This window comes from Macaca nemestrina, chromosome 6 (genome assembly GCF_043159975.1).
Source record: "Macaca nemestrina isolate mMacNem1 chromosome 6, mMacNem.hap1, whole genome shotgun sequence".
NCBI classification, from domain to species: domain Eukaryota; kingdom Metazoa; phylum Chordata; class Mammalia; order Primates; family Cercopithecidae; genus Macaca; species Macaca nemestrina.
This window is the reverse complement of record NC_092130.1, coordinates 171,770,470-171,787,748: the sequence shown is the minus strand read 5'-3', so window position 1 is coordinate 171,787,748 and position 17,279 is coordinate 171,770,470. Positions and strand designations below refer to the sequence as shown.

At 41.2% G+C, this 17,279-nt stretch overlaps 1 protein-coding gene across 5 annotated transcripts in view; it reads right to left on the bottom strand.

The window, feature by feature from the left end:
- LOC105489489 (semaphorin 5A) overlaps positions 1–17,279 on the bottom strand; it is a 512,498-nt gene that overhangs the window by 434,937 nt on the left and 60,282 nt on the right. The window lies entirely within an intron of this gene.

The window sequence follows — 17,279 nt, the reverse complement described above, 5'->3', positions numbered from 1 at the left end:
TTGTGGCCCTTTCTTTGCCCCGTATTTTAAGTTGTTCATTCTTTTTTCTGTATTTTGTCTATTTCCATAATAAATAAGAATGATAAAAGTCAGCAGGGAAAAGAACCACCAAATCACCTCATCAAGTAAATTATTTACAATAACAAAAACAAACCTAAAAACTCTACTTGTAACCGTTTTACTGGTGACTAATACTTCTTTAATTAATAAAACCTATCGGCTGCATATGGCAATCAGTGGTAAAAAAATAATAATAATAAAAATAAATAAAAATAAAAATAAAAAAACCACCAACCGAACAATAAGCCCATGAAGACCAGTAAAATAGCAGGGTGCTCTGATCCTGGGTTCTGACTCTCCAGGAACACCCACCAGAGATCAGGCTGCCAAGACCAAGACAGAGAGCAGGCAGGGTATGTAGATTTTACCCCAAAATTCTGGCCAAACCTAGGGCTCAATATATTCACTGGGGAGAGGAATAAGGAAGGAAAGGAGGGAAGAAGGAGGGAAGGAGCTGAAGAGGAGGGGCTGGGGAGGAGTAAACGAGAAGAGAAAGAAACAGGCTCAGGGAGATGGGCTTGGGGAACGTGGTGTGCCTGGCCCTGGGTGGACTGGCAGAAGGGCTTCAGCAAAAACTCAGCCCTGCGAACTGGCAGAGAAGGGCACATATGCGTCAGCACGAGAATACCAGGCATGACTATCCAAGTGCTGGAGAAGCCATGTGGTCTCATGAGCTGGAGGAAGGGAGCAGATGAGCAGCGCAGGAGTCCAAATGCTGGAAGAGCAGAGCTGTGAATCAGTGATCAAAAGACAGGGTGAACACATGGAGTCAAAAGATGCTGGTGAGAAGAAAGACCATACAACAGATAGGAATGGAATGCCCACTCCACAACATACGGGGCATGCAAGATAATCACGGACATCCACCCACAAAAAACAATGTCAAATGAGTTTTTTTTTTTTTGGTTTTTTTTTTTTTTTTTTTTTTTTTTAATATTAGAAGGATGGTGGAGGGTATAACAAAGGAGGGGCTAATAAAAGGCAAGGATGCTGAGAGAAAGAAGGCCTCTCCAAGGTGAAGAATTCCATCTGTCAGGGCTGGGTCCTGATGATCAGATTGATCAATGAGAGAAAGGATCTTACGTGCGGTCCAAGCATCCCAAAGAAGGCCGCTCTTGTACACCCAGCTGAGGCCAGGTGCGAATGTGATGTGTGGAGTGGGGGTGTGCCTGAAGTCAAGGCTAACCCAAAACATCTGCTGGCTTAAAGGGATTCTGGCGGAGGGCTCAGACACACATGGGGACACCAGCTGTGAGAGGCATGAATCAAAGGACAGAGGCTTCCCACCAGGAAACAGGAGTCTGGCTTGAAAAAGACCCAAGAGTAAACAGGCACATGTGAGAAACATGCTTTTAAAAAAAAAAAAAAAAAAAAAAAAAAAAAAAAAAAAAAAGGGCATTCTGGTATTTCATCTGAAAGAGTCTACACATGTTTTAAAGATATATCCATTCACTAAGAAATTAAAAGAGAAACACCCACCACGTGCGAGGCACAGTGACATGCATCTTTCTAGCTCAAAGTAAATTGAATGTGCCCATGCTTGCAGAATCATTTCCATCATCAGAGTAGAAATGGCTGCTTCCATTCTGTATGGTGGCAACTTAGTGAAACTTACTGCCACCGACATGGCCCCATGTCATCCAGCTTTACCCACCTCTCCTGCCTCACCCCCGCGCCCAAGACACTCTGGCCATAACAGCTCACACGAGCCAACCCTCAAGGGCCACTGGTTTCTGAAACAGGTGAGCCTTTTCCTGCCTCTGGGACTTCACGTGTTGGAACCCACCTCCATTCTTGTACTTTTGGTTCTTTCTTATTCTTCACGTCTTTATTTATTTATTTAGAAACTGAGTCTCACTCTGTCACCCAGGCTGGAGTGCAGTGGCATGATCTTGGCTCACTGCAACCTCCACCTTCCAGGTTCAAGTGATTCTCCTGCCTCAGCCTCCCGAGTAGCTGGGATTATAGGCACGCACCACCTATTGTCATATTTTTAGTAGAGACTAGGTTTCGCCATGTTGGCCAGGCTGGTCTCCAACTCCTGACCTCACGTGATCCGCCTGCCTTGGCGTCCCAAAGTGCTGGGATTATAGGCATGAGCCACTACGCCTGGCCTACATCTGTTTTTAAACGTCATGTCCTCACAGAGGCCTTTGTGGCCCACCGTGTCAAAATCTTCACCATGCCTTTTCTTCCATTGCCCCTATCTCAAGTTTAATTAAGTACCCAAGTCTTCGTTTTCTTATTTGTTGTCTATCGCCTTGGCTAGATTTTCCAAAGAAAGGAGCGTCTCCTTCTTAGTCATGGGTGTCTGTTGAGTAGCAGAGGTTCTGTGAATACATTCTCCAATTTTGAGCAGGTCAAAACAGGACAAAAACAGAATAAGTTTTAATGAAAAGGCAGCCTTTAAAGTAACATTGATTTTCCATTTCATAAAACTTTTCAACCGATTTTACAAATATACAAGAAAATTCATCTGCATAATACCTAAGGCATTATCTATATCATAACCTAATTGTCCTGAGCAACAAAATAACTAAGAACCCCACAATGAAAAATAAAGTTGATTTGGCCAATTGGTATTGTTAAAAGTTTGACTGGAAGCTACTCTGTAGCAGGAAAAAAAAAGTCTCATTCATATTTGTATTATCAGTGCCAAGCAAAGCACCTGGCAATTAATAAGTGCTCCATTCATGTGATTTTGATTCAAGTTTTCACCTTTTAAACTAACATATGGCAGTTATCTTTAAAACTATAGAATGACACAGGTGGAAAGAAAATCTCCCTTCCATTCCAAAACTTCAACTCATTTTACAGAGGTAGCTAATGAGAACAAGTCAATGTATATTCTTTCAAACATATCCATGCATTAATGATCAAAAATACCTATGCAAGGAGACATTAGGCTATGCATGCTGTTTAATACCTTTCTTCATTCACTCTTCATTCACATATAATAGATGCTTCCATGTTTGCAAAAATAGATACATCATTCTATTTAAAGGCTGTACATTGCTCTGCTTTATTTAATCAGGTCCCTTCTGTGGACATTTAGGGTTTTGTCCACGATTAAAAATAAAAAAGCAATGAACATCTACAATTGTGCAACTAGGTGGACATAAATACAAGATAAATCCCCAGAAGTGGAAGTGTCGGATCAATTAATGTTGATAGAAACTTCCTAAAGCACCAAACAGCTATTACAGTTACATCAACCCTTGCACATGTTAGGGATTTACTTTTTTTTTTAATCTTTACCAAGCTAATAGGTGAAAAATAGTTGATAGTTTAAATTTCTTTCATTCTGAGTGAAGCTGAACAGCTTTTCATACTGTTAGCTGCCTTTTTGGTTTCTTGATAAAACCTTAAGGAGACTGATGCCTCCATACCAGGTACCGGGAAGGATATGGGAATAGCAACAGCCCTCTGAAGATAGGCTGGATGGAGTCAGGATTCCCATCCACACAGAGTTCAAACCACCCTGGGCTCTGCCTCTCCAGCCCAATTGCCTAACTCATCTCTCACCTTACCCATGCTTTTGCACACTACGCCTTATTATTGTTGAAATGCCTGTTCTTCATTTCAGGTGACATACTTTTCCAACATCTTTACCATAACATCTACTAAGGCAAAATAAAAACACCCATTGTCATTAGAAAACAGCAGAACTGTGCCAGATGTGGTGGCTCATACCTGTAATCCCAGCAGTTTGGGAGGCCAAGGCAAGAGGACAGATCACCTGTGGCCAGGAATTTCAGACTAGCCTAGGCAACATAGCAAGACCATGTCTTTACAAAATTAAAAAGAAAAACTAGCCAGGAATGGTAATATGATTTGGCTCTGTATCCCTGCCCAAATCTCATCTCAAAGTTCAATCCCCACATATCAAGGGAGGAAGGAACATGGTAGGAGATTGGATCCTGGGAACCATTTCCCCATGCTGTTCTCATTATATAATGATATAAAAGTGTGATTCACGTGGTGGCAGGTGCCTGTAGTCCCAGCTACTCAGGAGGCTGAGGCAGGAGAATGGTGTGAACCCAGGAGGCGGAACTTGCAGTGAGCCGAGATCACGCCACTGCACTCCAGCCTGGGTGACAGAGCAAGACTCCGTCTCAAAAACAAAAAAAAAAAAAAGTGCGATTCATTCTCATTCTCTCTCTCTCTCGCTTGCTCTCTCGCCACAATATAAGACCTGCCTCTTTTCCCCTTCACCTTCTGCAGTGATTGTAAGTTTCCTGAGGCCTCACCAGCCATGCAGAACTGTGAGTAAATTAAATCTCTTTTCTTTATAAATTACCAAGTGTCAGATAGTTCTTTATAGCAGTGTGAAAACAATGTAATGCAGGAAATTGGAACCAGGAGTGGGACATTGCTACAAATGTACCTAAAAATGTGGAAGCAACCTTTGAACTGGGTAATGGGCAGAGGTTGGAACAGTTTGGAGGACTCAGAAGACAGGAAGATGGGGGAAAGTTTGGAACTTCCTAGAGACTTGTTGAATGGTTTTGACCAAAATGCTGATAGTGATGTGGATAATGAAGTCCAGGCTGAGTTGCTCTCAGATGGAGATAAGGAACTTATTAGGAACTGAAGCAAAGGTCACTCTTGCTATGCTTTAGCAAACAAACTAGTGGCACCGTGCTCCTGCTCTAGGGACCTGGGGAACTTTGAACTTGAGAGAGATTATTTAGGGTACCTGTCAGAAGAAAGTTCTAAGCACCAAAGCACTCAAGATGTGGCCTGGGTGCTCCTAACAGCATATAGTTATATATGTTCACAAAGAGATGATCTAAAATTGGAACTTATATTTAAAAGGGAAGCAGAATATAAAAGATTGGAAAATTTGCAGCCTGACCATGCAGTAGAAAAGAAAACATTTCATAGGGAGGAACTCAAGCCAGCTGCAGAAATTTGCATAAGCAACAATGGGGAAAATGTCTCCACGGCATTTCAGAGATCTTCATTGCAGGCCCTCCCATCACAGGCCTGGAGGCCCATGAGGGAAAAATGGTTTCTTGGCCTGGGTCCAGGGCCCCGTGCTCTGTGCAGCCTTGGGACATGATGCTCTGTAACACAGCCACACCAGCTACAGACATGACTATAAAGGGCCAAGGTACATCTTGGGCTATTGCTTCAGAAGGTACGAGCCCCAAGATTTGGCAGCTTCCACGTGGTGTTCAGCCTTCAGGTGCACAGAAAACAAGCACTGAGCTTTGGGAACCTCTGCATGTATTTCAGAGGATGTATGGAAACACTTGGATATCGAAGCATAAGTCAGTTGCAGGGGCTGAGCCCTCATGGAGAACCTCTACTCAGGTAATGCAGAAGGGCAGTGTGGGGTTGGAGTCCCCACACAGAATCCCCACTGGGGCATTGCCTAGTAGAGCTGTGAGAAGAGGGCCACCATTCTCCAGACCCCAGAATGGTAGATCCAATGACAGCTTGCACTGTGCACCTGGAAAAGCTGCAAGAACTCAGTGTCAGCCGGTGAATGCAGCTACAGGGGCTGTACCCTGCAGAGCCATAGGGTCAGAGCTGCCCAAGGGTTTGGGAGTCCACCCCTTGCATCAGTGTGCCCTAGATGTGAGACATGGAGTCAAAGGTTATTATTTTGGAGCTGTAAGATTTAATGGCTTTCCTGCTCAGTTTTGGACTTGCACGGGCTCTGTAGCACTTGGGTTTTGGCCAATTTCTCCCTTTTGGAATGGGAGCATTTACTCAATGCCTGTACTCCCACTGTATTTTGGAAGTAACTAAATTGCTTTTGATTTTACAGGCTCATAGGTGGAAGAGATTTGCCTTGTCTCACATGAGACTTTGGACTTATACTTTTGAGTTAATGCTGCAATGAGTTAAGACTTTGAGGAAAGTCATAATGTGTTTTGAAAAGTGAGAAAGACATGAGATTTAGGAGGGGTGAGGGGTGGGATGATATGGCTTGGTTCTGTGTCCCCACCCAAATCTCATCTCGAATTGTAATCCCCACATGTTGAGGGAGGAACCTGGCAAGAGGGATTGGATCATTGGGGTAGTTTTACCAATGGTGTTCTCATGATAGTGAGTTCTCACAAGATCTGATGGCATAAGTGTGGCATTTCTCTCTCTCTCCTGCTACCTACATGTACAACATGCCTCACTTCCCCTTCACCTTCCACCATGATTTTAAATTGCCTGAGTCCCCTACTGCCGCCAACCATTCAGAACTGTGAGCCAAGTAAACCTCTTTTCTTTATCAATTACCCAGTCTCAGATAGTTTTCTATAGCAGTGTGAAAACAGACTAATCTACCTGGTGACACACGGCTGTATTAGTCTAGCTACTCAGGAGGCTGAAGCAGGAGGATAAATTGAGCCTCAGTTTGAGGTCAATGAGCTATGATTGTGCTATGGCACTCCAGCCTGGGCAACCTAGTGTGACCCTGTCTATGAAAAAAAAAAAAATCTTAATAAAGAAAATAGCAGAACCTTTCTACAATAAGGGATGGCGGGATGCCAGACAAAGAAAAGCCATGGATGTGGGCTCTGCAGCTTATGTGTTCCACCTGGAGTGTTGGAGCATCAGGTTCCTCATCTGTAACAACACCTACCCTGTAGGAATGTTGTGTGGGTAGAAAGAATGTATGTACAGTGCCCTGGACTTAATACAATCCAGAAATGGAAATGGTTATTATTGGCAACATGACGTGGGGCGTTTGTGGCAAGGAATAAAATCTTCTTCGGGTATTAATTCTTCCTTCACACCAGGATTTCAGAACAAGGGAAATCTTTGCTCTACTTCCCCATCAAGAATCATGTATACAACCTGTTCGCTGGAGGAACACCTTGGGCTGGGAGGCACCCTGGAGATGGCCACTCCCTCAGTAGCGTCACCAGAGGGTGTTGATAAGAGAAGGCTGCAGGGAGAGGAGGTGGATGATCACACACATCACCTCTAAGGTGCTGGAGGTAATGCATTAGTATAACAGGCACTCACAAAATACTTCTTGAAAGAATGAATGAACTACCCACCTAAGAAACCCTCTGATAAATGTTTTTTTTTTCCTCCTCGTTTAAACCAAGAGTTCGCCACCACAGCATGGCTGACATTTGGGACCAGATAATTCTCTGTTGCTGGGGGCTGCCCTGTGCATTGTAGGATGTTCACCAGCATCCTTGGCCTCTGCACATTCGACACCAATAGCACACACACAAGGGCAAGTTGTGACAACTAAACCGTCTCTAGACATTGTCAGATGTCCCCTGAGGGCAAAATCACCTCCAGTAAAAACCAATGGTTTAGACTATAGGAAAGCAACAAAATATATTTTTGAGGCTAAAAATAACTTAACTTTTTACAATGTCCCTGAATCCAAAGCTGTTTTGAAGGCTGAGCAAATAATATAGCTATAACTTAGCTATAGCAGGTCCTTAGAACAATTTACAACTGACTGGAGAATGTTAACCGCCTGAGGCAAATCAGTCCTTAGCTGCTGCTATTCTGGGGGTGGGGAGGGGGACACAGCATTAATAATTCAATAAATGAAAGGCTGCAGTCAATGAGACCCTAGAGTTATTTATTTAGACAATTAGGTTCATTTTTGGTGGCAATCCTGCTTTTGTGAGTATGAATACACCATGTCTATTCTTCAATTAACCAGGAAAATTGTACATCACAGATCTGCTCTTACTGCCTTTCAGCTGGAGGACGTACAGTTCAAGTGGTCCTGAACCTTCAGAGGTGGGAAACAGGCTTGGAACATTCATCACTTACACGTGTGCCTCACACAGAGCAGATCCATGCATTGGGGATGTGTAAATTAGACGTGTCAGCATCAGTCCTCACCATTCCTGTCCTAACTTTCCAGCCCTAATCCAGGGCAAGACACGGATGAATTATGTCATGTAAAATTTAGAGCCATTGACACACAGATAAGCTCAGTTTATTACTGTTAGTGATGAACAATCCTACCTTAACCACTAAGAGACTAGACAATGTAGTTTTTTGTTGTTGTTGTTATTTGGTTTTTTTGTTTTTTGTTTTTCTTTTTTCTTTTTTGAGACAGAGTCTCACTCTGTTACCCAGGCTGGTGTGCAGTGGCACGATCTTGGCTCACTGCAACCTCTGCCACCCAGGTTCAAGTGATTCTCCTGCCTCAGCCTCCTGAGTAGTATTACAGGTGCATAACTATCACGCCCAGCTAATTTTTGTATTTTTAGTAGAGATGGAGTTTCACCATGTTGGCCAGGCTGGTCTCGAACTCCTGACCTCAAGTGATCTGCCCACATTGGCCTCCAGAGCGCTGGGATTATAGGCGGGAGCCACCACACCTAGCCCAAAACATGGTATTAAATATATGTCTGGTGAAGCAAATGCAAGACCTTTCCTGTTTTGACTTTGCTCACAATTTAGGCTGCAGGAACTGCTGGAGGTCCCTGAAGAGGACCTCTTTTGGTGGTTTATTTTGGTCTAGATCACAATGTGGAAGGTGTCCCTATCACTCTCTTGTGGTCAAGGGGAAGTCAACTCAAAGCCCTATAGACTACAGTAGCTAATGGGAATTATTTTTTTTAAATCATTGGAAAGAAGAATATCTAAACCAACTTAGTCCTGTTCACTGGGACGAACCATTAGAAATTCTAGAGATTTCTCCCAAAGCTGTTACAGATTTTCTTTTTCCTTAGGTATTTATAACCTTTGCACTTCATTTCTAGTATATATTTTACTTCCTTTTCCCTTTCTTGCTCTCCTTTTTCTTTTTTGGTTCCACTTATTTGTTTAGAAGTCAGATTTTATAATAATTACGGGTGGCTGCAAGCTCTGAGGCTTCACAAAAGGCAGATACTTAGACAGACCAGGAGATCACAGAAAGGCCACTGACAAGATTCCAATATGAAGATGCCCCTGACCATTGACTTGTCCTTGATAGCTAAATAAAGGCCATGTCCCTACCGTGGGGAGCAAGATTTCTTATGCACACGCACATCTATCGCAGGCCTTGGAGACCTGGGATCAGTCAGATCCCCGATGAGAGCACAAAATGGAAATCATATCTCCAAACCACTTTTGTTTCACTAAAATCAAACTGATGTCTCAGTCAACAAAACATAAAGAGTTTCAGCGCCTCGTGAAATTTCACTGACCCAAAAATTACCTCTGTCAACCCAAACACAGCTTTCTTTTCTCATTTAATGTGATCTCTGTTGTGCTCACCAAGTCCAGTAGAGTACCAAGTGGGATGCCCATGAATGTGCCGGGAGCTGAGAGCTGAACAGTGCCTGACATTTCACCCATTTAAATTACAGACTTTCCCGCCTCCAGAAGATCCAGGACATCTATAGCATGTGTCCAAATGTGGCATGGAAGAAAAATATCTTATTAACTCAGCACAATTATGGGGTCTGAGATCAGAGGAACTGGATGCCTCGTAATGTAGAGCAGCAGCTTACAGGAATGGAACTCAGAGCAAATAAATTTTGATTGAGGAAGGAAGACAAAGGAAAAACACAAGACATTACCTAGAGTGATCATCCCTAAAGGCCAAGATTCTGGGTGAGTGGGAGGTGGGAGGAAAAACAGCCCCTCTCAGGCATACAATAACAGGTCATGTGGATGCTGCTCACTGGGGAACTGGGGATGCCCAGTGGTGTACCAGTCAATGTTTAATGACCACCCATCTGGAGAAGCTCTGACCTGTAGTGTGTGCCAATTTCCATGGTGTAAACACTCCCACCATAGCCTACGTTAAGCTACTATCACCATGTCACTGAACACAGAGGCAGGGAGACACACACGCAATTGGTTCTCACGAGGTAGGAGGAACAGCTCCGGCACAGAGCACCCCTGGCAAAGGAAGTGGAACTGAAAAGAAGCCGGGCAGGGGCCCTGGTGACCCACTTCTTTTGACAAGGGATTTGTGTGGATGGGGCTTCTGTCTTGACACAGCTGGACTTTCCTGATCATTTATTCTCAGAAACTGAATGGAGATTGTTTCCTTTGTCACTCCCAATTCTGCTCTATGAAATTCTTAGGAATTTAAAAATTCATGATGAGCACATATTAACTTAAATTCAAACATCAAAGGACTGCTCATTTTTTTCTCCTGTTGTGACTTTATTGTGGTAAATATTGCATTAAATTGCCGTGCCAATAACTGAGATTCAGGAGCACTTTAGTTATGAAGAGATTTCCTGTTCACGGCATTTATTGACAAAGATTTTCACCTTCTCATTCCCTATCTCTCTTCATTCTTCCTCTACCACTCCCTCTCTCTCATTTTCTCTCCCACCATGTTCTCTCTTTGGGGCTGTCTCCAACCCTTCTCCATGTATCTTTTCACGTATCTCTATATATCTCTTTCTCAACTTCTTTACCTTACCCCCTCTCCCTCACTCTTCTCTCAACATCTCAGTAAGGGAAAGATTTCTCATCCTATCTGCATAATATATCTGACAATTCCAGGCACTGTTTGCTAATCATGCTTAAAAGAGTGACATACCAGAATGCAGAGACAACAGGAAGAGGTAAATTAATGGAAGCACTGAAAAATACCAGGCATAACAAAAGCCTGAACAAGCTCTGCACGCATAAAGAGGTACTACGCATTAGGCATATGGACTTAACTTGAGATTGTGTACCATAAACAAGTACAACATGACAAAAAGAACGTACAGACGGAGTAAACTACTAACCACTTAAAGTTGGCTGAAAATCCCACAATATGGATCCTGTGTTTTATTTCCCTTTTCTTCTCTGGTTCCCCTTACCCTGGTACCTGCCAACAAAGCCTTTGATTTAAACATTTTTATATGTCAAAAGATACAGGAAAAAAAGTAACTTAGATCTAAACATGGAAACCTCTTACGTTACAAAATGAGTGGAATTAAAAAATAAATGAATACACAAAGTCTTGGGGGGAGGAGAAAAAAACAGCTGAGAAAAGAACAGACAAATAAAAAGCCCACTAAAGACACAGATCATGCCAGGAGTGATTCCTTCTTTCTGCCTGACACAGGCTGTGTGGCCAACATATGTATCAACAGACAGGAAGTAACAGAACTCCAAACCAGACAGGCGCTGGGAGCTCATTCCATATTCACAGAATCATATTCGGGAGGACAGGGTCCCAGGAAGTACTAAATCAAACCCTGTCACTTCACAGTAACAAGGAAAGGATAAAATGAATTTTTGATAGCCACAGATTTTTCAGAGGAAAAAGGAAGAGATTTTCAACTTGAAACCATTACATTTTAGACAAGTTTTTTAAAAGCTTGAATTTCAAGAATTACAGCAAAGCACGTGCTCTGTGTTCCTCTGCTAACTAAAACTGAAGGCTGTGTTCCCAGTTCTTACAGTCATTTGACAAATACATCAACAAGAATTAGCCACCAACATGATTTCCTTGGCCTCCCACAATCAGAATAATATAAAGAAATTCCTTCCATGATCTCTTTATTTTAACACACCGGTTGTTATTTAGTGTGTCATCAGGGGGCTGTAGGCAAATCGCTGGCTGGCTGTCACAGTCAACATCAACACCTTTGAAGTCAATGATACTAAATGCAAACCCTAGAAGTGTCATTAATGAGCATGTTTTAATAATGCTACTGAAGAAGTCTTTTACATTTCAAGAAAAGTACCAGAAATAACTCTGTAGAGTTTACGGTAGCACGTTTGAAGTGTTGCTAATCATTACATATCGGTTTATTAATCATTACAAATTCCATCACGGTTAAATGTTATTTGGATTCTTCATATACTCAACGTTGAAGGTGTAATTAAGAAATGGCCTGATTGATACCAGGCGAGTCGGTCTCAATTGAACTAGGATTTCCTTGAATGTATTCCTCAGGGTGGATGGTATTGAATGGATCCACAGCACTGGGGTTCTATGGAGGGTCTTGCATCAGCATCCCAAAAGTTCAGGTCCTTCTCTCCTCCTCCCCACCCTCCATTACACAAGTGCCCCCAGAGTCAGTGTAGTATCTGTGCAACAGACACCGATGAGTGGGGCTGCAGATATAACAAATGAAGGTACTGGATGTGGACATGAATTTGAATTTCAGAGAAACATCGAATTTTATTTAGATTAAATATAAATTTAAGATAAACAGAAGATATATAATTTGTTAATAAAAATACAGTTCAGACTTAGACTAACATGATTATTCATTGGTTATCTGAAGTTTAAATTTAACTGAGTGCCCTGTATTTTATCTGGCAACACTACCCAGGGTGAACATGTGTGGAGCCTTTTATGGTCTAGACATCTGCCTCTGGGTGGGACCATGATGGCCATCTGAGCACATGTACCTGTCCTTCTCCCACCCTCAGACCCTGGAAATTGAAGAGAAAAAAAAAATGATGTGTTTAAAAGAGAAGTTTCACAAAACTGACAGAAGACAAGGAGAAGGTGTCATGTGGGTCAGAAACCTCGAGAAATTCCTGAAAGACAGAAAAAAAAACCCAGTTCATCTTAACAGAGGAAATCGCAGCCTCAGAAATGAACTAAAAAGGTTGCTGGAAAATGCTGTAGTATGTCTAGGAATGCCCCAAGCTCAGAGGCAACAAATGCAATGAGCAAACGAAACAGAAGCTATAGAGATTAATTGGGGGAGCATGTTCAGAAATGCTAAACAAGGAGTGCCTGCTGCCCCACCCTGCGTCAAGCAGCAGGAGCATGGTCTGTCTAGATAGAGCCACCAGGGTGACCTCTCGGGCTATAGAGGCAGAGAGGTGCCCCGAATGACTGGTGATAATTGGGTGCACCAGAAAATGAAAGCCTGTTACATACCAACTCCACCATCCTCAATGCTCTCCATTTATACAGAAAGCAAAATTGAACCCACAGATAGGAGATCATGGACTCTCGAGATGACCAAAATTCTTAGAAAAACCAACATCAAAATAAAAAGGCATTGAAGAGCAGACACATGAAGAAAAGGAGTTAAAGTAGCAACTATCAGGCTTTAAAAGTAGTATAATTAATATCCTTAAAGATTTAAGATATCATCTAATTTAAATGAAAACGAACAGGCTGCAATGGGGAAAGCATATTTTAGAAATAAAAAATAGGATTATTTGCAATTTTAAAAATATAAAACTCCATGGGGACCAACCCAAATGTCCATCAATGACAGACTAGATAAAGAAAATGTGGTACATAGACACCATGGAATACTATGCAGCCATAAAAAGGAATGAGATCATGTCCTTTGCAGGGACATGGATGAAACTGAAAGCCATTATCCTCAACAAACAAACACAGGAACAGAAAACCCAACACCACATGTTCTCACTCTTAAGTGGGAGGTGAACAATGAGAACACATGGACACAGGGAGGGGAACATCACATGCCAGCATTGTTGGGGGGTGGGTTGTGACGGGGAGGGAGCACATCAGGACAAATAGCTAATGCATGCAGGTCTTAAAACCTAGATGAGGGGTTGATACGTGCAGCAAACAGCCATGGCACATGTATACCTATGTAACAAACCTGCACATTCTGCACATGCATCCTGGAACCTAAAGTAAAATCAAAAATAAATAAATAAATAAAACTCCATGGGTTAAATTGCAAAGGTAACACAGCTAAACATCAAATCACTTAGCTGGAAGATGGCATTGAAACAAGGAGACAGTCAGGAGAGATGTGTAAGCTCCAGAACCCACTGAAAGAAAGTTCTAGAGGGGAAGAACAAAAATCATAGATGGGAGGAAATACTCAAAGAAAAAAAAAAAGAAGAAACAGAAATATTAGAATGCATGGAAAAAATGGACTCCTCAGACTATAAGAAGATAGACGGAATGCAAGAAGAAACCGTACACATAAAGTGATGAAATTCTGTAACAGATGATGAGAAAATCTGAAAAGCTATCTAAAGAGGGGGCCAGAGGTAGAAAATTTTACCTATGATAATCTGCTTCTCTTCACAGTTCTGATTGGCCACACTGAACGTTAAAAGACAATAGAGTCATCTTTTCAAATTTTCAAATGAAAAAATACTCTGATTTTGAAATTAGCACCCTCTACTCCACAAACTTGTGTTCAGTTGGGAGATTTCTAGATATGCAAGAATTCATAGATTGCCACCCATAGATCGTCTCTGGAAAAAAAAAAAAACTAGTAGAAAATACATACAAACAAAACAAAACACTATCACAAGTCATGGGAAGAAAAGTAACATACACTATAAAGTAAGAAAGATGCACTGGTAAGTACAAGAACCAATAAAACTTTTATTTAAGCCTAAGTAACTGTTAATTAGAAATCAAAAAATTAATAATAATCTGGAACTAAAATCCCTGGAAAATAAGAAGTTCACATTAATTATGGTCTTATTTGGCAGCAGACATTATTCTAAACTCTTTCTGTGTGTTAGCTCACTTAATCTTCGCAATAACCCTAAAAGGCATTTACTACTATTATCATTTTGTAGATTTGGAAACCGAAGGCCAGGGAATTAAAACCTTGGCCAAGGTCACAGAGGTAGGAAGGGATAGGCTTGAGCAAGACACCGACCATGGGAATCGGCTTCCAGAGACTCCAGGCAACCCATAAGCTCAGGTGTCAAGGCTGAAGGGTGGAGGTTTGGGGGAAAGAGGGAAAGCAGTGAAATGGGGAGAGGAAGGTTCTTGTTTGATTGTGGGTTAGAATTCCATAATAATTCCATATGTGGAGGAAAAGGATATAGTTCACTCTACATTAAAGAGTTAAGTGAAAGTGTTAAGTGTAATCTCTAACACAGAAATAGAATATACAATTTCTAAAATGATAGGACACTCCTCCACTCACTCCAGTCTTTTTTATATTGCTTACTGGAATTTTATGTCTTGTCCATAATGGGTGCCACATATTCTTTTAATTTTTAGGTATTTTGTATTGTTGCTGTCATTGTGAATGGATCACATTATGTTGTGACATATGAACCAGCAATTGTTAGTAACTAGAAAATTAACTTTTGCATATTTAGCGTGTGACTCATACCCCTACTGAACTCTTATTTCTTCTAATGCTTATAATTGATCATCTTGTGTTTTGGGGGCCAAAAATGTAGAATAATTTTATATTTTCCATTTCAACATGCAAAATTTTTCTATCCTTTTATATCCAGCTGTATTGCTTAGAACTTCCATACAGCATTAAATCATACTGGGATAGCTGACCTCGTCATTTCGCCACCTTTAAGGGGAAGAAGCTGGTTACCCCATAGGGTAGTTTATGTTCTGTGTCTATAGGTATTGAAGGAGCTGTTGAACATTCTACTAAACACTTGCCTGCGAGGCTATTCAGTCCCCACTTTGGCTTCTTGAGTTTCAGGCTGAATTACTGGCTCTTTCATCCTTTCTTGAACAGATAAAATGGGCCTAGATTGGCATGTTCACCTACACGTGAACCAAGATGAAGTCTCAGAGGAACCACCCTCCTAGATCTCACCACTGGGCATTTTACATCTTGCACAATGTTTAAGAGGCACTTATAAGATGACTCCAGATGTAAAATATGCTCCCTTTCACATGCAAGCTTGTGAAATAACTCAGGACATTAATTTTGACCTATTATATTCTAACATCATTCTGTCCTATTATCTGCCTGAAAGCATATTATTCATTATGGCCCTCAGGTCAGGAAAATCAATGACTAATCTCAACTCCGTATCTATTGAACATTGACAGCTGCATGGGGCATATGTCTGACATAAGACTTTGTCCTCAAGTTAATCAATTCCTAAATTGATGTGGCCTATGCTCTCTCACGCAGCCCTTGTGTGTTCCCAGATGACACATATTTATTTACAACATTTAGTTGTTATATTCCAGAATAAAATTTTTCCATTTGGGGTATTTTCTGAAAACAAAAGGGCATTAGGTCTAGGACAAATCCACCATGAGGCTCAAAGATTTTGGAAAGAAAAATGTTAGAAATCTATGTACGAAGTTCCTTCTGAATCGAGTATATTTTAATATGGACTATTTTCCTGTGTTTTTTGCATTTTAAGTCAATACCATCTTCTTCTCAAAAGCATCTTTTGACATGTTCAATGGTTGGTTGGTTTGATTGGTTTCATTTCTGGCTGTTTACTTTGTGGTTACCTCCAGAGAGAAACCACTTAACATTTTCATGAGTATCAGGCCTCTGAATAATGTGAAATCTTGGGCAGGGCTCATGCACCATTTTCTCAAGGGCTTTCCCAATACTCAGCCAGGCAGGTTGACACATACAACCATTACATCCAAAAAGCATCCTTCAGCTTTGGCCCAACTAAAAGAAACTAAAAGAAACAGAATTGAGCTAACACAGAATTGAGCTAACAATGAGTTCCTTTACTTCTAATGAAAATTGTTCAACAAAGAATTGTTCAACAAAGAACCAAATGTTACCACAAAATATATATATATATATATATATATATATATATATATATATATATATATATCCTGCTCTCAGAATGCTTACTAAATGGCAGGTGCAGTGGTAGGCTTGGGCTACACAAGGGTTTCCTTCCGTGTAATTAAAATTATGCAAAAGGGAACAAAATGTCAGCCTTTCCATAAAATACATACCTTTGGAATCCCTCTTAGGAAACAGGCCCTACGCCAGGCTAGAAATGTAAAGTGGGAAGCAGGGCCAGGGCACCCACAGGGATGGTAGTAAATGTATTTTGCCACAACTAAATGGATTGCGCCAGATGTTGTGGGTTACACAGCCAATGTCTGATCTATAATATTCACTTTAAGTATAAGAAATTTTGAGAAAACCACTCTTCAAATAGCATGATCAAAATGATTCAAATAGAATATTTTTAAGTGAAGTAGGTATTTAACACTTAAGAAACAAAAGTGTTTTTGAAAAAGGGCTTGGAGGCTAGGAGTGGCTCTAAATGGGAATAGCTGCTATAAATTATCAGTGGATAGCTTATTTCTAACATCATCCATTCCAATCACAGTGCAAATTTCTATCTAATAAGTTACTCAAGTGAGTATCTGCTTTAAGTACACTGACTTCAAGTACCACTCAAAATTTCTAATCTTTGGTTATGCGATGTCAAATTTTCTTTGACCCTCACATGCCTGTGGCTCCATGCTGCTGTCAATGTTTTTCTTCTTGCTATGTGATCTTGCAGAAGACACGGAAATAAGCCAGTACAATTGGCAGGCTAGCTGAAATGAATACTCCAGAAACTCATAATTAGAGAAGAAAATGATTCCCATCTACTCCCCAAACATACTGAATTCCTCG